Source organism: Eretmochelys imbricata, chromosome 4 (assembly GCF_965152235.1).
Source record: "Eretmochelys imbricata isolate rEreImb1 chromosome 4, rEreImb1.hap1, whole genome shotgun sequence".
NCBI lineage: Eukaryota > Metazoa > Chordata > Testudines > Cheloniidae > Eretmochelys > Eretmochelys imbricata.
In genome coordinates, this window is record NC_135575.1 from 31,767,003 (window position 1) to 31,789,600 (window position 22,598).

Below are 22,598 nucleotides of genomic sequence, written 5' to 3' on the forward strand. Positions count from 1 at the left end.
GCTTATCCAATCACAAAAATGTATAAAGCCTGTGCTACATAGATGCCAAGGAGCTTCCAGTTTACCTTAGACAAATATGATCTCTGGGATAAACAGCTAAAACACAAGTAGCTATGGCAACATTATGTGAGAGAGAAACCTGGGATGATATCATGAAATAACTAACTTTTAGGGAAGGATTTAAAAAGAGGTAGTTTGGCCCACTGAAAGTTGGACTTTCTCTCTTAAGTGTACAATCTGGCATAGAAAAGGCACAAGATAAGAATAGGATAATTTAGGCTTTGGCTGGAATGAAAGGTGAACAGATCAAAAGAACAAAGCTTAAATGAGAACTATGAGGCAACAGTGGTCGAAAGAACAGCAAGTAGCTGACAAGACAAATGGAAAGACAGCAAATAATGTATCTAATAAAGCAAAGATAGATGGAGAATGAGTGAGACCTAACAATCAAGAAGAACTGATTGACTAAAGTGAATTGTGTAAGTCCTTAAGGGAAAAGGTGGGAGTGTACATTGGAAAATGGAAACAAATATGATCTCTGAGATCCTTTTGGGAAATATGAGTTGCAGGCAGATGTGAAATCAACTGATTTGTTAGTACCTGGGAGTGGTGGAAAATATCCAATGGTAGAATGCTAATCATAATAATGTATATTTATGAGGGTTCATTCCTGTATCTGATAAAAGAATTCTCATGAGCAATTTAAGTCAAAGATATAGAAAGTGAAGCTGAATAATTTTGAGGCCAAAATAGTCTGAACAAATCAATGATTTTAGCCTCTCACAACTATTCTTATATATTTACTTTGTTTCATTTCAGTGTTTTCATTCCATGTAAGAAAACAGACCAAGCTATATTAAAAAAATTAATTTCAAGAAATCTTATAGTTCTTGGAAAAAAAGTTCCATTTTTTCCCACCCTGTATAGCCATTATGGCAATTTATAAACTGAGTTGGAAAAATGAAGTAATCTTGCTGGCTTCCAGGTATACTGGTTATAATAACCATTTAACCATGGAGTTGAAAATGTTTATGCATTATTGTTGAACTGAGACAAGGTGGGAGAGGTAATATATTTTATTTGACCAACTTTTGTTGGTGAAAGAGACAAGCTTTCAAGCTACATGGAGTTCTTCTTCAGGCCATTGTTGAACTGACATTAATTAATTTACCCAAAAACTAGAGCTACCTAAAATTAAAATACACATTCAGAATAATTAAACAGAGATTGTTCCAGTTTTATATTACAATTTTGCCTTTTTACCATTGACCTATTGGACCTGTATTAAGTAAATAAAGAGATTAGTTCTTAGCATGATGTTAAACTGCATCCTCCACTGCCTTGTGGATACCTGTTGGTGAAGAATGGCTAAAGGATCTCACCCTGACAGAAAAGGTGCTGACGCTGAAGTGATAGGCAGTTAGCAGCTCTATCTAGGTTGGCTCTCTGGCAGATGCTACAACCTTTGTGTCACTGAACATCCAGACTCACTCTGGCTTTTAGATTCTGGCTCAGTGGTCTAAAGGGGGGACAACAGTTCTATGGCAGCCTCCGCTCCTCCATAACTTTGCCTAGGCATATGAGCTGAAGATCTTAGCAAGATTGTCGCAGGGATCCGAGAGAGTCATAAAGGCCCTGGGGCAAATCCCAAGATTTCTAAGCAGCCTTGTTTAGGGATGGCTTGCTTGCCTTGCATGAGGGTGGCTCTAGAAAAGGTGGGTTAAAAAAGCCCTGCCTCATCGTTTACATTCTGGCTCAACTGTTTTCCAGAATTGTTTGCTGGAATGTTTGGAGTTTGTCCTCTGGATACAACTTTGATCTGAATTCAGATTTGAGGAAAACAGCGATGTTGAGTAATGAACTTGCATGTTTCAGAATTGATATTGCCGTTCTTTTGGAAACTCAGTTTTCAGATACAGGCTTCATAAGGGAGAAGGACTACACCATTTACTGGCACGGCAAACCTGAAGGAGTAAGGAGAGAGTATGATGAAGGTTTTGCTATCAGAAATAAACTTATGGGATTGTGTGATGCTCCGATTGCAGTGTCCTTACATATCATGACACTTTGAGTTAGTTTACAGAAGGGATTCATCAACCTTTTCAGTGTCTATGCTCCAATTCTTCAGGCTAGTGGTGAGTAGGATAGCTTTTACCAACAGCTAGAAGAACTGATCGGCAGGAATCCACGGAAGGAACCCTTCCTAGTACTTGGAGTCTTCGGTGCAAGTATTGGGTCCAATGCTGAGATCTGGCCTGGTATTCTGGGTAGGCATGGCATTGAATGTATAAATGACGATGGTCAGAGAGTTCTCGATATCTGTGCCAGTCAAGGCTTATCAGTGACTAACACCTTCTTTGCTGATAACATCAGAAGAACATCATGGAGACACCTGAGGTCCAAGCACTAGCACCAGCTGGACTTGGTATTGAAAAAACATACATATTTGAAAGATGTCTTACATACATGATCCTTCTAAAGCGCAGACTGTGACACAGACCACTCTCTTGTCTGCTGCAAAGTGAAATTTCAAGCGAAGAAGATCCACTGTAACAAAACTGCTGTACAACCTTGTATTGACTTGTGTCGAATCCATGATCCTGTCAAGAAATGGCTTTTTAATGAAGAAGTAGCAAAGATAGCTGGAAGGAATGAAACTGCGTCAGATGCATGGGAAGTCCTGAAGACAAGTATGAACAATGCGTCAGTCAAGAGCTTTGGAAAGAGTACTAGGAAAAATGTTGACTGGTTCTTAGACCATTTGGAGATTCTGCTGCCACTCGTTGAGAGGAAAAGATCTGCCCTATCACCTACAAGTCCACTATTACTGATTTGCTCAACAACCTAAGAGAAGCTCGTAAGGTTGTTCAAATAGCTTCCAGGAAGTGTGGTCAAGAATTTTGGCTGGGTCTTTGTGACAGAATCCAACAGTCAGCTGACGCAGATGACAGTCGACAGTTGTATGAGGGCATTAGAAAGGCCATTGGGCCAATAAAGAACAAGACAGCTCCACTGAAAGATTTGGATGGCAATATTATAATTGATAAAGGGAAGCAACTGGAGAGATGGATTGAGCACTAAGGAATGATATACTCAAAGGAGTCTGTAGTAGACCAACGTGTGCTGGACGAATTGCCTGAGTTTGAAGTTATGACTTTGCTGGATGCCAAACCTACACAAGAGGAACTTGAACAAAGCATCAAAAAGATTTCCCACAAGAAAGCTTCGGGATCTGACTGTTTACCTACTGAAATCCACAAATGTGCAAAGACTTGCTGCAAAGATTGCATGAGGTATTGCTACTCTGCTGGAAGGAAGAAACTGTTCTGCAAGACTTCAAGGATGCTCGTTTCATCCAACTCCATAAAAAAAAAGAGACAAGTGACTGTAATAACCACAGAGGTATCTCTCTTCTTAACATCTTGGGAAAAATTTTAAGTCGTATTCTTTTACCTAGACTTCAAATTTAGCTGAGAGAATCTATCCTGAGAGCCAGTGTGCCTTCCTCTCAGGAAGGACCATCATAGACATGGTCTTCTCTGTAAGAAAACTGCAGAAAAAGTGAAGAGAGAAGTGTATTCCACTGTACATGGCTTTTATAGATTTAACAAAAGCCTGGTCGATCAGGGCTTTACATTGTTCTGAAGAAACTTGGTTTTCCACCTATATTGCTAAACCTTGTGAAATCCATACAAGATGGCATAAAGGCAACTTTAATGTATGAAAACCAAGAGTCTGACTCATTTGACATCAAACAGTGGAGTGAAGGAGGGTTGCATACTGGCTCCTACATTGTTTAATATTTACTTCTCATTCCTGCTTCAGTATTCATTCCATGATGTTCGAGAGGATGTCTCTCTTGTCATGAGACATGATGGAGGTTTGTTTAACATCGTGAAGTTCTGAGTTAAGGTGAAGGAAATCATCGAAAGGGGCCTGTTGTTTGTAGATAATGCAACTCTTGTGGCTAATAATGTATATGCCCTACAACATCTTATTACCAATTTTTCTGATTCATGCAAAATCTTTGAGCTAGCAATAAGCTCGAAGAAGACTGTTATCATGCACCAAGGCTCTTCAGAACCAGTTCCACATATCGGCTTAGATGGTATTCCTCTAGATGTTAACCAATTTTGCTACCTTGGCTCTACTGTTACCACCAATTTAGATCTTGATGCTGAGCTTAATAGTAGAATTGGCAAGGCAGCCAGAAACGAGCACTATATTGCAAGACAATGCCTGGAACAATAACAAATTGTCAACTAAAGTAAAAATCTCTATTTATGAGAACCTATTTTATCCACTCTTCTTTATGGCTCAGAAACATGGATGACTTACACCAAACATACCAAAAAACTAAACAGTTTTCATATCAGATGTTTGGAAAAAATTCTTCTCATAAAATGGCAACACAGTGTGACAAATGTGGAAGTGTTAAATTGAACTGGTATGTCATTTATGGGAACATAGTAAGAAAAGACTCAGGTGGCTTGGATATGTAAGCTGTACTCTGAAACTCACAAAGAGTCTAAAAAGGGAGGCAGACCGCTGCGCAGATTTGCCAAATATGATTTAGTATCCTTTGGAATCTCTGTGGATGATTGAGAAAGGAGTGCAGAATCTGGTTGGCGGAGTTAGCTTGTAGATGGAGCAAGGCAGACTGGATCAAGCTTTTTGATGACCAGTATCAGAGGAGGAAAGAATCTGCTGCTCAGATTCAGAACATTGCTAGTGCATGGGAGTGCCCTAACTATGAATGGAACTGTCACTCACGCATCTGACTCAGCAACCATAAAAAAACTCATTGGCACATACACCATGCTCTGTAAAGAGTGATGGTGCCATTGAAGTAAAGAGCTCGATAAACTGGGCATCACAAGATGATATTGATGCCTAATTGCTGGCCACTGGAAAGTTTAACTCCAGATATATGGTTTGTCTGCTCAGAAATCTGATCTAACCATGACCAGCCTGGTTTCTTGAAGGGTAGGTCAGAGCTCCATAACAAAATTGATGGCGCAGCTTCTAAAAGTTAGGCAGAAGAGCTCCCAGACCACCTCTGATCAAAGTAGCCCACGCTGTAGTCTGATGGTTTTCTTTATAACCCCTTTTGATAAAAAATGCCTATCCCAGACTCCAGGCACTATTGACATAAATGAAAATATGATGCCAAAAAAAAGCCTGCAGCTTACTTTCATTCCCAAACCAGAAAATAACCAACAAAAGATGAAATCAAACACAAACAGTATTCTGCATGACCTAGAGACAATCAGTCCTTATTGTATCCGTAAGTAAAGTGATAGGCCTTGTAGCATACCGTACAGGTCAACAAGTTTGGGCTATTTCAAACCAAAGGTGAGAGTGAATTCCAACATGGAGAGTCCCTTATGGAGAATGGTCTGCTGACAATCCACTTTAAAAATAAAGTTGTTTCTGGCCTCAATTCTTCTGCTGACAGCCTCTGTGGACAGTATAGCATGAGGAGAGATGGTCTCTCAGGTTGGCAATGGGTCCAAACCTGAAGACCTTACAGATAAAACTTTAGTGAGTCTAATGCTGGTAGCTTATGATTCCTTAATGTTATATTTCATCTGAATAGCTGGGCAGGTATCCCATTTATGTAGAGAGGCTGGAAGATTGATTCTGACTTCTTGAGGTGCACCTCTTCCCATATGCCAGGCTATGTCACCATGTAGAGGAGGAACAACATGGTTTAGTGGATAGGAAACACTGGACTGGGACTCAGAATACATGGTTTCTATTACCAGTTCTGCTACTGACCTATGTGATCTTGGGCAAGTAGTCACTTTACCTTTCTGTGCCACTGTTTCCTCTCCCACACTTCATCTATCTTGTGTGTCTAGTTTGTAAGCTCTTTGGGAGAGTGGGTTGTCTCTTACTATGTGTTTGGTACAGTGCATGGTACTTTGGCCACATAATTCGTATTAAATTAGTGCTTGGAGGCCCCAAGAGTGTTAAAAACCTGTGAGTGACTGTAAATACATGTAATTTATATTAATGATGTTGCCATATGTATATGCATGTGGTTGTGCATGCACAAAGTATGTATGCAATTGTGTGCAGACTTCGGAGCTGGAAATCATACCCTTATTCTAAAGCCATAGTGTGGTTAGTAATTACAGTCTTCGTGATGTCACACCCATAGACTGGTATGTGATCAGTGTGTGGCTGGCAATGAACAGTGAGAAATGATAGATAGTAAACTGTGTCTTGCTGGGAGTTTTACGGCTTTCAAAGAAACTGTCTGCCTGATGCTTACTTTATTTTGGGTGAGCAACTTTTCTTTCAGATAAAAGGACCATTTTGGATTCATAGACAATACCGGCCAGCTCACAGATAACACAAACGAACATCAATTTTTGATAGAAGAGCTCAAACATGGAAGTAGAAAATGGGATTGAAAATGATTTTGAGCAAAACAAACCACTCCAGATAGCGTGAGACAGGCATTCAAGTATGATCTCTCCTTTGTTCACCTACACATCCGTTAAATGCCAATGGAATTGTCAGGTTGCTCAGATATCAGGACTGCTTCAAAGGAAGATTAATATTTTTGGCATAAGGATCATAAAGATTTGGTTTTTTTAATGTTTTACAAAATTGGGAATAATTTCTGTTAATATGTAGCGCAGATTTGTATTTGCACTTAAAGTGCTTTAAAATGGGGAGTTTCTCAGGGCCTCTGACCGTTAACAAAAGAAGTCTTCCTTCTCAACAGAGCAGAAAGAGTCAGGCTAGTGATAGTCCCAAAGACGTGAAGGGATTGGCTTTGAAATGATGTGATTTCAAGAGATTTGTAGTAAAAAGGAAATTAAACCCTTAATTTCTCAGGTTACATATAGGGACCCCTACTGCCTCTGTGTCCCTCTCAGCTCTCCCCTCATCAGTAGCAAAATGGCTCACAGAGTTGCCATTGGTTCCCACCTAGCAGATATACTCATGTGAGCCCTCTAATGGGGCAGAGAGCATTTAGAATTAGTTATCCCTGTTCCAAGTAGCACCAGCAGGCATATTTATGCTGGACTATAAAGGGAACACAAAGTGTATAGAAATGATTCCTTGATTCGTCCACACTCCAACAGGCTATGAATTATTTTCCCACAAAACTACTCTGAGGGATTAAATTCCCAATCCTGAAAATCACTTACACATATGCTTTACAAGCCTTTTGGTGGATTCAGCAGGACATGTAAGCACATACATATTTCTACTCACATGAGTAATACCATTGAATCTAGTTCGATCACTCACGAGCGTAAAGCTAAGTATTTGCTTAAGAACTTTGCCGAATTAAGGCTAAATACAGTGGGGCTGAACGCTCCACAATCTGAAGCACCTGTACTGCAAAAACACCTTTCCAATTTGTATTGCTGCCTTAGCCCATGTATGATTTTAAGTCACTTTCGATCCTCTCTATTGCTATGTGCTATGTGATGTAAGGGAACATAGGGACCTTGTTCAGTAGTTGAACATACACCTTAGCTCTTCAATTAACATTGCTGTAGCATTTTCAGTTTTCTACTGAGCACCACAGGGAGGTTTGTATGTGTAAAGGCTGAGTAAAAACTGAGTAGGGATCTCAGGCTTTAGCCATGAGCCTTTTACCATGGTAACCTTAGAAAACATATGCATGTTTCATTTAGTTCTTGTGCTGATTTTAACACCCAGAGCCTGTTACACACATTGTTGATTCAAAGTATAGAACGAGCATCAAATATCAAAACAGAGATAATTTGTGAACCTTGTAGACTGCAATAAGGATTAAATAGAGTACATTTGAAAGGTTAGAATTCATTTTTGGAAGGAAGTTGGATGTCAAGTGTAGGTTGTCAGGAGCTGTGGTAAGGCATTCATGAAAAATTCTGTTTATGCAGAGGAATACAATTTCAAAGAAATTTCATAAGTTCAGTTGAGAATGTGGAATTGAAAGCTATAATGCATTCCAAAAGGTTTTACATAAAATATACTGAAATAATGTGTTGCATAATATGAATTAGGAAGAGAGATTGAAATAAAATTGAAAGCATCAGTACAGAATCCAACTAAACAAATAACTCTTAAAGTGTATGTAACAGATACATAACTAATATTTGGTTACCGAGTTATGAAGCTAAACTTTTTATATTAATCCTTTTTAAGTATGAAAAATACCAATAGATATTTTCCAAAGCGTGCCAAAGAAAGCAGCCTGTGAGATAGAGCATTACCTTCTATAATGGACTATAATTCTCAGGAAGAAGAGGAATACTAGTGGCACCTTAGAGACTAACCAATTTATTTGAGCATAAGCTTTCGTGAGCTACAGGTCACTTCATCGGATGCATCCGTAAGCTCACGAAAGCTTATGCTCAAATAAATTGGTTAGTCTCCAAGGTGCCACTAGTACTCCTTTTCTTTTTGCGAATACAGACTAACACGGCTGCTATTCTGAAACCTATAATTCGCAGGAGTATCTTAAATACCCTAGGGAAAAGAATAATAGCTTTTTTAAAATTTATTTTTAGCTTCTTTTTAACTGTCTAAGTAAGCATCATCAGATACTATTAATGATTTCTGATATTTAGATCCTCCAAGAAGGGACCCATTTTTATAGATCCATTATTTAAACTACTATTCCTCCAATGCATACACTCATATAGGTCACTGCAAAAGAAAATATTTGAGTTCACTGAACAATAAATATTGGAAAAAAGTACTTCTCCACTCAAAGCTAATATATTATGGTGAAGAAGAGCGAAGAATATTTGGGTATTCTCTAGCTAACAGAGTTATTTTTGATGGTAGGCAATTATTTAAGTAACGTCAGGCGTGATGAACAGTTTGGTTTGGGTGACATCGTTTTTAAAGGGGTTTACACTGAAGATCTTGATAGATCTCAGAGCAATAAAAAAGTGAATCCTGCCGAGTATGGTCATCAAATGGATTTGTGTTTGAGGATCTGACTTTAGGAAAGCAGTGGATGTTATTTCATATTGCCATATCATGTCACTTACATGCCAATATACATCTACAATTGCAAAATCTTGTTAAAAGAGCTTAAACTCCTGCAAGGCTTGCAGAATAGCTGACTTCTTAACTGTGCCCTGGTCTACACTAGGACTTTAGGTCGAATTTAGCAGCGTTAAATCGATGTAAACCTGCACCCGTCCACACGATGAAGCCCTTTATTTCGACTTAAAGGGCTCTTAAAATCGATTTCCTTACTCCACCCCTGACAAGTGGATTAGCGCTTAAATTGGCCTTGCCGGCTCGAATTTGGGGTACTGTGGACACAATTCGACGGTATTGGCCTCCGGGAGCTATCCCAGAGTGCTCCATTGTGACCGCTCTGGACAGCACTCTCAACTCAGATGCACTGGCCAGGTAGACAGGAAAAGAACCGCGAACTTTTGAATCTCATTTCCTGTTTGGCCAGCGTGGCAAGCTGCAGGTGACCATGCAGAGCTCATCAGCAGAGGTGACCATGATGGAGTCCCAGAATCACAAAAGAGCTCCAGCATGGACTGAATGGGAGGTACGGGATCTGATCGCTGTATGGGGAGAGGAATCCGTGCTATCAGAACTCCTTTCCAGTTTTCGAAATGCCAAAACCTTTGTCAAAATCTCCCAGGGCATGAAGGACAGAGGCCATAACAGGGACCCAAAGCAGTGCCGCATGAAACTGAAGGAGCTGAGGCAAGCCTACCAGAAAACCAGAGAGGCGAACGGCCGCTCCGGGTCAGAGCCCCAAACATGCCGGTTCTATGATGAGCTGCATGCCATTTTAGGGGGTTCAGCCACCACTACCCCAGCCGTGTTGTTTGAGTCCTTCAATGGAGATGGAGGCAATATGGAAGCAGGTTTTGGGGACGAAGAAGATGATGATGATGATGAGGTTGTAGATAGCTCACAGCAAGCAAGCGGAGAAACCAGTTTTCCCGACAGCCAGGAACTCACCCTGGACCTGGAGCCAGTACCCCGAACCCACCCAAGGCTGCCTCCTGGACCCGGCAGGCAGAGAAGGGACCTCCGGTGAATGTACCTTTTAAAATACTATACAAGGTTTAAAAGCAAGCATGTGAAAGAATTACTTTGCCCTGGCATTCGCGGCTCTCCTGGATGTACTCCCAAAGCCTTTGCAAAAGGTTTCTGGGGAGGGCAGCCTTATTGCATCCTCCATAGTAGGACACTTTACCACTCCAGGCCAGTAACACGTACTCGGGAATCATTGTACAACAAAGCATTGCAGTGTATGGTTGCTGGCGTTCAAACAACATCCGTTCTTTATCTCTCTGTGTTATCCTCAGGAGAGTGAGATATAATTCATGGTCACCTGGTCGAAATAGGGTGCTTTTCTTCAGGGGACACTCAGAGGAGCCCATTCCTGCTGGGCTGTTTGCCTGTGGCTGAACAGAAATGTTCCCCACTGTTAGCCACAGGGAGGGGAAGGGTTGAGGGGGTAGCCACGCGGTAGGGGGAGGCAAAATGCGACCTTATAACAAAAGCACATGTGCTATGTATGTAATGTTACCAGCAAGGTTTACCCTGAAAGAGTGTAGCCACTGTTTTATAAAATGTGTCTTTTTAAATACCGCTGTCCCTTTTTTTTTCTCCACCAGCTGCATGTGTTTCAATGATCACAGGATCTTCTCCTTCCCAGAGGCTAGTGAAGCTTAGAAAGAAAAAAAAACGCACTTGAGATGAAATGTTCTCTGAGCTCATGCTGTCCGCCCACACTGACAGAGCACAGACGAATGCATGGAGGCAAATAATGTCAGAGTGCAGGAAAGCACCAAATGACCAGTAGGAGAGGTGGCAGGCTGAAGAGAGTAAGTGGCGAGCTGAAGAGAGTAAGTGGCGGGCTGAAGACAGGGCTGAAGCTCAAATGTGGTGGCAGCGTGATGAGAGGAGGCAGGATTCAATGCTGAGGCTGCTGGAGGACCAAACCAGTATGCTCCAGTGTATGGTTGAGCTGCAGCAAAGGCAGCTGGAGCACAGACTGCCACTACAGCCCCTGTGTAACCAACCGCCCTCCTCCCCAAGTTCCATAGCCTCCACACCCAGACACCCAAGAACTCGGTGCGGGGGCCACCGGCCAACCAGCCACTCCGCCACAGAGGATTGCCCCAAAAAAAGAAGGCTGGCATTCAATAAATTTTAAAGTTGTAAACTTTTAAAGTGCTGTGTGGCATTTTCTTTCCCTCCTCCACCACCCCTCCTGGGCTACCTTGGTAGTCATCCCCCTATTTGTGTGATGAATGAATAAAGAATGCATGAATGTGAAGCAACAATGACTTTATTGCCTCTGCAAGCAATGATTAAAGGGAGGAGGGGAGGGTGGTTAGCTTGCAGGGAAGTAGAGTGAACCAAGGGGCGGGGGGTTTCATCAAGGAGAAACAAAGAGAACTTTCACACCGTAGCCTAGCCAGTCATGAAACTTGTTTTCAAAGCTTCTCTGATGCGTACCAGACCCTCCTGTGCTCTTCTAACTGCCCTGGTGTCTGGCTACGTGTAACCAGCAGCCAGGCGATTTGCCTCAACCTCCCACCCCGCCATAAACGTCTCCCCCTTACTCTCACAGATATTGTGGAGCACACAGCAAGCAGTAATAACAGTGGGAATATTGGTTTCCCTGAGGTTTAAGCGAGTCAGTAAACTGCGCCAGCGCACCTTTAAACGTCCAAATGCACATTCTACCACCATTCTGCACTTGCTCAGCCTGTAGTTGAACAGCTCCTGACTACTGTCCAGGCTGTCTGTGTATGGCTTCATAAGCCATGGCATTAAGGGGTAGGCTGGGTCCCCAAGGATACATATAGGCAGTTTAACATCCCCAATAGTTATTTTCTGGTCTGGGAATAAAGTCCCTTCCTGCAGCTTTTGAAACAGACCAGAGTTCCTGAAGATGCGAGCGTCATGTACCTTTCCTGGCCATCCCACGCTGAAGTTGGTGAAACGTCCCTTGTGATCCACCAGGGCTTGCAGCACTATTGAAAAGTACCCCTTGCGGTTTATGTACTCGCCGGCTTGGTGCTCTGGTGCCAAGATAGGGATATGGGTTCTGTCTATGGCCCCACCACAGTTAGGGAATCCCATTGCAGCAAAGCCATCCACTAGGACCTGCACATTTCCCAGGGTCACTACCATTGATATCAGCAAATCTTTGATTGCGTGGGCTACTTGCATCACAGCAGCCCCCACAGTAGATTTGCCCACTCCAAAATGATTCCCAACTGACCGGTAGCTCTCTGGCGTTGCAAGCTTCCACAGGGCTATCGCCACTCGCTTCTCAACTGTGAGGGCTGCTCTCATCTTGGTATTCATGCGCTTCAGGGCAGGGGAAAGCAAGTCACAAAGTTCCATGAAAGTGCCCTTACGCATGCGAAAGTTTTGCAGCCACTGGGAATCATCCCAGACCTGCAACACTATGCGGTCCCACCAGTCTGTGCTTGTTTCCCGAGCCCAGAATCGGCGTTCCACAGCATGAACCTGCCCCATTAGCACCATGATGCATGCATTGGCAGGGCCCATGCTTTCAGAGAAATCTGTGTCCATTTCCTGATCACTCACGTGACCGCGCTGACGTTGCCTCCTTGCCCGGTATCGCTCTGCCAGGTTCTGGTGCTGCATATACTGCTGGATAATGCATGTGGTGTTTAATGTGCTCCTAATTGCCAAAGTGAGCTGAGCGGCCTCCATGCCTGCCTTGGTATGGCGTCCGCACATAAAAAAGACGCGGAACGATTGTCTGCTGTTGCTCTGACGGAGGGAGGGGCTTCTGATGACAGGGCTTACAGGGTTGGCTTCAGGGAGCTAAAATCAACAAAGGGGGTGGCTTTACATCAAGGAGTATTTCAGGCAGGACTTCACGGAGGGTTCCAATAAGAAATGGTGCACCTAAGTTATTGTTCTTTTTGGAACAAGGAGGTTAGCCTGGCCTCTAATTGATAAATGGCTAGATTTACCTCGCTGCACCTTCTCTGTGAGTGACTGCAGTGTGACCTGGAGAAATGAGTCCCCTAGACGGGTGGGGGGGAAGCAAATGAGTACAAAACAAATCTGGTCTATTTCTTGTTTTGATCCACTCCATCTATCTTTTACATCTTTGGCTGGCAGCAGACGGTGCAGAAGGACTGCATGCCATCCACAGCTCATGGCTGCTCGGCAGAAGGTGGTACAATACGACTGCTAGCCAGCCTCATCTCTTGCCTGCCCGGCAGAAGATATTACAGTACGACTGCTAGCAATCTGTACCGCCTGCCTGCTCACCATAAGACGGTTCAATAGGACTGACTGCAGGACTAAAGAGAATGACCTGGTCAAGTTACTCCAAATGTAGTCCCTGCGCCCATGTCTGCCCAGGCGCTCCCAGCCGACGTGGCCAGGAGCACCTCGGGCACGACGATGACGGCTACCAGTCGTATTGCACCGTCTGCTGCCAGAAGGCAAGGGGTTGCTGCTACTGTGTAGCAATGCAGTACCGCGTCTGCCAGCACCCAGGAGACATATGGTGACGGTTACTTGAGCGGGCTCCATGCTTGCCGTGGTATGGCGTCTGCACAGGTAACTCAGGAAAAAAGGTGCAAAACGATTGTCTGCCCTTGCTTTCACGGAGGGAGGGAGGGAACGGGGGCCTGACGATATGTACCCAGAACCACCCGCGACAATGTTTTAGCCCCATCAGGCTTTGGGATCTCAACCCAGAATTCCAATGGGCAGCGGAGACTGCGGGAACTGTGGGATAGCTACCCACAGTGCAACACTCCAGAAGTCGATGCTTGCCTCGGTACTGTGGAAGCACTCTGCCGAGTTAATGCACTTAATGCACTTAGAGCATTTTCTGTGGGGACACACACACTCGAATATATAAAACCGATTTCTAAAAAAACGACTTCTATAAATTCAACCTAATTCCGTAGTGTAGACATACCCTGTGACTTCTCTGGTAGAGGCACAGCCATTTCAGCAAATGGGAATCACAATCAAGGCTTGAAAAAACCCAGTCCTCAAAAGACCTATGTGACAAACACAGCCTAATCTCAATAGTTAGCATTATTGTAGTGGAAAACTCACAGAAAAGGAGCATCTCACATGTCAATACGTATTCTGTCTTTTATTAGCAAAATTTCACCATTCTAAGAACATTGATGTTAATCCCTTACACATCACATATTGTAGCAAATGCTGAGAACAAAAGGTTTACTGAATCCATCCCTTATCACCCAATCTCAAAAAGCAGGTAGGGTGATTGTTCAGAATACAGAAATAACGTGTTTGTTTCATGACATGTTAGGGACAGTGTTGTTGGCACTCATGGTGAAAATGGGAATATTGGGAATTATGTTTTGGGGGCTCAATTAGAGGGAAGGAACACTATAAAATATAGGGTGATGATACAAGCCACTGTTATCCTTGGATTGCAAGACAGATAACATCTTTTTGAATTAATAGCTATATAATGTGAATATGAAATGTATTGGGGGAATCTTACCTGTTGGCTTTCAGTAACTGGCACACAGCTACCTATCGCCACTGCTTTCCATTCACTATCAACAGGGAAATCCTTTTATTCTTACTGCCATGGAGTATGCAGACCCCATACTGTCTCAGCTGCTAAAGGGTTAATAGGGAAACTGACTGCTCAGCTGGGGCTAATTGGTGGCCTCAACAACTGTAGAGATAAAAGGACTGCACAGGAAAAGAGCAGGGCAGCTGTCAGAGAGCTGAGGAGCCAGTGGGAGCAGGACCCTTCATCAGTAGACTAGTTAGAAGCCACCCAGGAAGCTGGAGTTCTAGGAAGCGAGGACTCCAGGGTGAGAGTCTGAGGAACAGCCTGCAAGAGAGGTGTGGTAAGAAGTAAGCAAGGGAAACACTACGGAGAGTGGTACCAACCACGTCATACTGAGTCCCTGGCCTGGACCCAATAGAGTAGGCAGGTGGTTTGCCTATCAAAACCAGAAAGGGGGTTCATAAAGGCTTTTACAAGTGAAGCATTCTCCAGAAGACCCGTATGCCCTTTGTCTCAGGCAGTCGGCCTCCTGACATATTGGGCTCTTTACCACTCTGGAGAAAGGACTACCAAATGACTCAGCCAGTGGGCCAGGGTGGTTACAAAGAACCAACAAGTGACTAGATGGCAATCAGTCCATCAAAGAAAGAGGGAAGCTGAATCAGAGTCTTTGAATTGCCAAAATTATGCCACAAAGGTTGGTGAATATCAGAAGATGGGGCTCTGATACTTGGATATTAGGTTCTTTGGAGCAAGCACCATATATTTTGAGTTTATACAGAGCCTAAACACCATGAACTCCAGTCCTCATTCAGGTCTTCTGGGTGATACTGCACTATAAATAATAAATAAAAATACAAATTTGGCTTTTAAACTTCATGCTAATTTGTCAGTTGCTTAGCTCTAACATAGACTATATCACTAGGCAAAGTACTAGAGACACTACACGATGTCACCAACTTCTCTAAGTATTGATAAACAGAGTAGAAACTATGTAAATAAAGTTATGGTGAACTTTATATGGGTTGGCAAATGTCCACAGAGCTCTTTAAGGATGATAACTAGAAACTGGCATCTGACAGGCCTAACCCTACCAGATTTTTTTATATTATCTCTCCTTTTCATTTTGTCTGATGGTGAAGTAGCTCTTGTCTTTGCAAGAATAAGGCCTTCTCTTGAATTAATGCAGTGAAGGACAGGACACCCCTTAATTCATTGTTTCAAAGCCTGTTATATCGAAATCAAATGCTGTTTTCACTGTAGAAGAAGGATATACGTAACACTGCTTGGAGTATTCTGAAATAAATTCCGGATGTTTCTAGATAATGTTTATGGAGTGTCCCAGAACATTAGTCTGGAATAATTCTAAAATTTGCCTCAGAACAAAGTAGATTGCTAATCTAGGTCTAAATGCAAGACCATAAATCCAGCAGAACCACAACTGATTTGTTGTTCATGATTCACGTCACACACACACCCTCCCTCCATGTTCTTTCTCAAGAGCTGTGCAAAGGAGGGGTTGGGAGGATGTAAGCTAGAGTGGTTTGGGAAAGTGGAACTATTTAATTGCAAACACCTAAACCTCCTGCAAAGGGGCTGCAGCTGCTTCCACAGACCATGGGCTATAATGACAGTGAAGTAGTTGTGCAGCTATGCTACATCAAGGTGTCTAATTCTGGTTAAGGTTGTCTTCCCCCAACATCTCGTAAATCCTTTGAGCAAAGGCTTTACATTTGTAGTCAGATGACAGAGCAGAATCTGTTCTCTAAAGGAAATCTGTTCTCTGAAATGGAAAAAGAATAAATTGCTTCATTTGAGTCATCCTATCAGTAACAAAGAACCCAGAGATCCAAAGAACCTGTTTAAAGTATGTCCATAACCAGTCTCTACGTTACTGCACTATATTGTATAAGTAGCGATTTACTTTATTAAGCAAGTATTACGTTAAGAATTGGAATGGGACAAAATTGTATTGCATTTGAAAAATCACTAATATTTAAACCTCTCAAACATTTTGTAACTCAAAGTAAAGTAAGTCCCAAGGAGGAGGATTAATTGGAAGTGACTATACCTGATGCTGAATAAAAAAACATTTCGTCATGTGTTAGGAATACATCCAACTCTCAACTCCTCAGCTTCTTCTAAAGCAAAATTTGTAACAAAATATCTTGGAGTCTGAAAGATATTCACTGTTTTCTCAGATAGAAAACATACTGGCAGTACCAATCCCATACAGATTTGCAGCTTATAACAAACGCTGTTCTTGTATAACAGGGCAAGGAATTCTGCAAAAACACTGTAATGTTAAGGAATATATCATTTTTCTTTATTTCACCATGTTTAGTTACATTTGTACATCCTAGGTTTTATGAATCATTTCACAGAATCATAGACTATCAGGGTTGGAAGGGACCTCAGGAGGTCATCTAGTCCAACCCCCTGCTCAAAGCAGGACCAATCCCCAACTAAATCATCCCAGCCAGGGCTTTGTCAAGCCTGACCTTAAAAACATCTAAGGAAGGTGATTCCACCACCTCCCGAGGTAATGCATTCCAGTGTTTCACCACCCTCCTAGTGAAAATTTTTTTCCTAATATCCAATCTAAACCTCCCCCACTGCAACTTGAGACCATTACTCCTCGTTCTGTCATCTGCTACCACTGAGAACAGTTGAGATCCATCCTCTTTGGAACCCCCCTTTCAGGTGGTTGAAAGCAGCTATCATATCCCCCCTCATTCTTCTCTTCCACAGACTAAACAATCCCGGTTCCCTCAGCCTCTCCTCTTAAGTCATGTGCTCCAGTCCCCTAATCATTTTTGTTGCCCTCTGCTGGACGTTTTCCAATTTTTCCACATCCTTCTTGTGTGTGGGGCCCAAAACTGGACACAGTACTCCAGATGAGGCCTCACCAAAGTCGAATAGAGGGGAACGATCACGTCCCTCGATCTGCTGGCAGTGCCCCTGCTTATACATACCAAAATGCCATTAGCCTTCTTGGCAACAAGGACACACTGTTGACTCATATCCAGCTTCTCGTCCACTGTAACCCCTAGGTCCTTTTCTGCAGAACTGCTGCCGAGCCATTCGGTCCCTAGTCTGTAGCGGTGCATTGGATTCTTCCGTCCTAAGTGCAGGACTCTGCACTTGTCCTTGTTGAACCTCATCAGATTTCTTTTGGTCCAATCCTCTAATTTGTCTAGGTCCCTCTGTATCCTATCCCTACCCTCCAGCATATCTACCTCTCCTCCCAGTTTAGGGTCATCTGAAAACTTGCTGAGGGTGCAATCCACACCATCCTCCAGATCATTTATGGAGATATTGAACAAAACGGGCCTGAGGACCAATCCTTGGGGCACTCCACTTGATACCGGCTGCCAATTAGACATGGAGCCATTGATCACTATCCGTTGAGCCTGACAATCTAGCCAACTTTCTATTCACCTTATAGTCCATTCATCCAGCCCATACTTCTTTAACTTGTTGGCAAGAATACTGTGGGAGACCGTGTCAAAAGCTTTGCTAAAGTCAAGGAATAACACATCCACTGCTTTCCCCTCATCCACAGAGCCAGTTATCTCATCGTAGAAGACAATTAGATTAGTCAGGCATGACTTGCCCTTGGTGAATCTATGCTGACTGTTCCTGATCACTTTCCTCTCCTCTAAGTGCTTCAGAAATGATTCCTTGAGGATCTGCTCCATGATTTTTCCAGGGACTGAGTGAGGCTGACAGGCTTGTAGTTCCCAGGATCCTCCTTCTTCCCTTTTTTACAGATGGGCACTACATTAGCCTTTTTCCAGTTCTCTGGGTCCTCCCCCGATCGCCATGAGTTTTCAAAGATAATGGCCAATGGCTCTGCAATCACATCCGCCAACTCCTTTAGCACTCTCGGATGCAGTGCATCCGGCCCCATGGACTTGTGTTCATCCAGCTTTTCTAAATAGTCCCGAACCACTTCTTTCTCCACAGAGGGCTGGTCACCTCCTCCCCATGCTGTGCTGCCCAGTGCAGTAGTCTGGTAGCTTACCTTGTTCATGAAGACAGAGGCAAAAAAAGCATTGAGTACATTAGCTTTTTCCACATCCTCTGTCACTAGGTTGCCTCCCTCATTCAGTAAGGGGCCCACACTTCCCTTGACTTTCTTCTTGTTGCTAACATACCTGAAGAAACCCTTCTTGTTACTCTTAACATCTCTTGCTAGCTGCAACTACAGGTGTGATTTGGCCTTCCTGATTTCACTCCTGCATGCCCAAGCAATATTTTTATACCCCTTCCTGGTCATTCGTCCAGTCTTCCACTTTTTTGTGTTTAAGATCAGCAAGAATTTCACTGTTAAGCCAAACTAGTCACCTGGCATATTGACTATTCTTTCTACACTTCGGGATGGTTTGTCCCTGTAATCTCAATAAGGATTCTTTAAACTACAGCTTTATTTCATACCCTATATCTTACCACGTTTGTCTTTATATGGGTCTTCATTACTTTAAAAACTCTAAGTGAATAATTTTCAAAGGTGTTGAGCTCTTGTACCGTCACACTTTTTCTTTAGCTATTCGTGTGTGTAGAGAATGGTTGGCTGAACTTTCTAACACCTTTGGATTGATAAATGATCACTTTTTGGAAGTAATATGAAAAAGTATATAATGAGATCTAGTTCATAATGATACATTAACTGAAGGTATTACATAAATTTCTATATCCATTCTTTCTTTGCTGCTAGGTTTCTTGAGATTTAATAAAACACTGACTCAAAGAGTCATTTATGTGAGCTCATTACCTCTCTCTTTGGAACCTTTATAGCTAGGTACAACGTCTAAATGACATTTATTTTCTAATCAGTGTTTTTTTAAGGTGATAATATTTTCACAATAGAAAGGACATTTTTATGGCAACATTTTTTTAGAGTTGTGAAATACTCATATAAAATAAAAAAGTACTTGTTCTCTTGTCAGTGCTGCCAGTTTCTAAGCTAAAGTGACATATGCATATTGCTCAGAGTGGAGAATATCTTCTAAAAACTTGTTTTAATGGGTTTATCATGAGACACTAGACATGTGACACTACCATTCATTTTGACAAAGTGTCATAAGAACGTAAGAATGGCCATATTGGGTTGGACCAATGGTCCATCTAGCTCAGTATCCTGCCATCTCACAGTGGCTGGTGCCAGATGCTTCAGAATGAATGAACAGAGTAGGCTAATCATCAAGTGATCCATTCCCTGTCTTCCAGTCCCCTTAGTTGTCTCTTTTCTAAAATGTACAGTCCCAGTCTTTCTAATCTCTCCTCACATGGAAGCTGTTCTATACCCTTAATCATTTTGGTTCTCTGTACTTTTTTCCGTTTCTAATATTTCTTTTTTGAAATGGGTCAACTACTGAATTGCATGCAGTATTCCAGGTGTGGGAATACCGTTGATTTATATTGTGGCATTAAGATATTTTCTGTCTTATCTGTCCCTTTCCTAGTGGTTCCTAACATTATTCGCTTTTTTGACTGCTGCTGCACATTGAGCGGATGTTTTCAGAGAACTATCCACAATGACTCCAAGATTTCTTTCTTGAGTAGTAACAGCTAATTTAGACCCCATCATTATGTATGTTTAGTTGGGATTATGTTTTCCAATATGTAGTACTTTGCATTTATCAACCTTCAATTTCATCTAGCATTTTGATGGGTCAGTTTTGTGAAATCCCTTTAACTGTTACCCAAGTCCAAAGCTGACTGCTTTGTTCTGAGTCATTTGTAAACTTTGTCACCTCACTGTTTACCCCTTTTTCCTAGATCACTTACCAGTGTTGAATAACACTGATCCCAGTAGAAATCCTTGGGGGACCTCACTATTTACCTCCCTCCACTGTGAAAACTAACTATTTATTCTGACCCTTTGTTTCCTATCTTTTAACTAGTTACTGATCCGTGAGAGGACCTTCCCTCTTATCCCATGACTACTTAGTTTGCTTAAGAGCCTTTGGTGAGGGACTTTGTCAAGGCTTTCTGAAAATCCAGTTACACTGGATCACCCTTGTTCACATGTTTGTTGACCCCCCCCACACACACATAATTCTAATAGATTGGTGAGGCATGATTTCCCTTTATAAAAGCCATGTTGACTCTTCTCAAATACACTGTGTTCATCTATGTGTCCGGTAATTCTATTCTTTACTATAGTTGCAACTACTTTGCTTGGTACAGGAGAAGGCTTACTAGCCTGTAATTGCCAGGATTGCTTTAAAAAAACATTCTCCAGTTCCTAATAAACCTTAATCTTTCCTCTGAACACCATCATCTCATCCATGCATTGAGACCGTACAGTTCTGCCTGCCTAACTGGCCCTGCTTGTGGAATGGGAAGCATTTCAGAGAATGCTACCATGGAGGTCCTGGACTTCAGTCTGCTATCTAGCAGCCTAAATTTGGCCTCCAGGATCTCTCCCTATGTCACTGAACCACGACCTTTGGCTCCTCCTCAGCACTGCACAGATGTCTCGAGAGGCCCTCAGCCGTCGCACACAGCAGGCAATTCACCATACGGTTCTCTCCGTCATCATAAACCCAACTATCTATATATCTATTAATTCAATCACCAATTACTATTACCTATCTACCTAATATGAGCGACCTCTCCAGGGGAGAGGTATCCTCAGTGAGAGAGGATACCTTGAGATCATCTGGAAGCAGGGTCCCAACTATGGGATCTTTTCTGTCTTCTCCAACTTGATGATCTCCTTCCTAAGACTCTCATCCTCCTCATCAGCACAGAGGCTGTCAGCCTTGGGGTGGGACTACTCTACTGTGTCCGTGAACTCCTCCAGTTCAGTCACTCTGGTCTTGAGCCCCCCGTACATGGTCTCTGAGGGCCATGTGCGACTTGTACCGAATGCACACATATAGCACCTGACCACAATACAGATAGTCATGCATGTTGCATTCAGTGCAATAAGATGGGTAACCCCCAGTCTGCTGCCTGACTTCCGCCTGTATTATTTTTACTCTTGCAGGGTAGTGTGTGTAGGGTGGGTGGTGTTTTTTGCACAGGGAGTGTGTGTGTGTGGGGGGGGTGTTACTGGTCAAAGTTTAGAGAATATTTATTAGGTGTGTCTGGCTTTCACAGTCCCTCGCTGAACTCCCCTACTAAAGTCCCCTGTTTGTTTGCTAGCTCCTCCTAGGGGGAGGGATAGCTCAGTGGTTTGAGCATTGGCTTGCTAAACCCAGGGTTGTGAGCTTAATCCTTGAGGGGGCCATTTAGGGATCTGGGGCAAAAATTGGGGATTGGTCCTGCTTTGAACAGAGGGTTGGACTAGATGATCTCCTGAGGTCCCTTCCAACCCTGATATTCTATGATAGCATCTGTGTTCATTTGACATCACTCCAAACACTGTTCATCACACTGAATGGTCTTGTTTGTTCCTGGTAAACTCAGAGCAAATTCTACTTTGCATATAGCAATATGTCTTAAACAGACATTACGTAATATACAAAAATCAAACATTTTGATTGATAACATGAAAAATCAGGGACACTTCAGGTATCATAGAATCATTGAACTGGAACGGACCTCAAGAGGTCATCTAGTCCAGTCCCTTGCACTCAAGGCAGGACTAAGTATTATCTAGACCATCCCTGACAGGTGTTTATCCAACCTGCTCTTAAAAATCCCCAATGATGAAGATTCCACAACCTCCCTAGACAATTTATTCCAGTGCTTAACCACTCTGACAGGAAGTTTTTCCTAATGTCCAACCTAAATCATTCTTGCTGCAATTTAAGCCCATTACTTCTTGTCCTATCCTCAGAGTTAAGAAGAACAATTTTTCTCCCTTTTCCTTGTAAAAACCTTTTATGTACTTGAAAACTGTTATCTCCCCTCTCAGTCTTCTCTTCTCCAGACTAAACAAACCCAATGTTTTCAATCTTCCCCCATAGGTCATGTTTTATAGACCTTTTATCATTTTAATTGCTCTTCTCCGGACTTTCTCCAATTTGTCCACATCTTTCCTGAAATGTGGTGCCCAGAACTGGACACAATACTCCAGTTGAGGCATAATCAGTGTGAGTAGAGTGGAAGACTTACTTCTTGTGTCTTGCTT

General features: G+C 42.6%; 1 protein-coding gene across 1 annotated transcript in view; it reads left to right on the forward strand.

Annotated features, from left to right (window-relative positions):
* Positions 1 to 22,598, forward strand: part of BANK1 (B cell scaffold protein with ankyrin repeats 1) — a 302,664-nt gene that overhangs the window by 57,005 nt on the left and 223,061 nt on the right. The window lies entirely within an intron of this gene.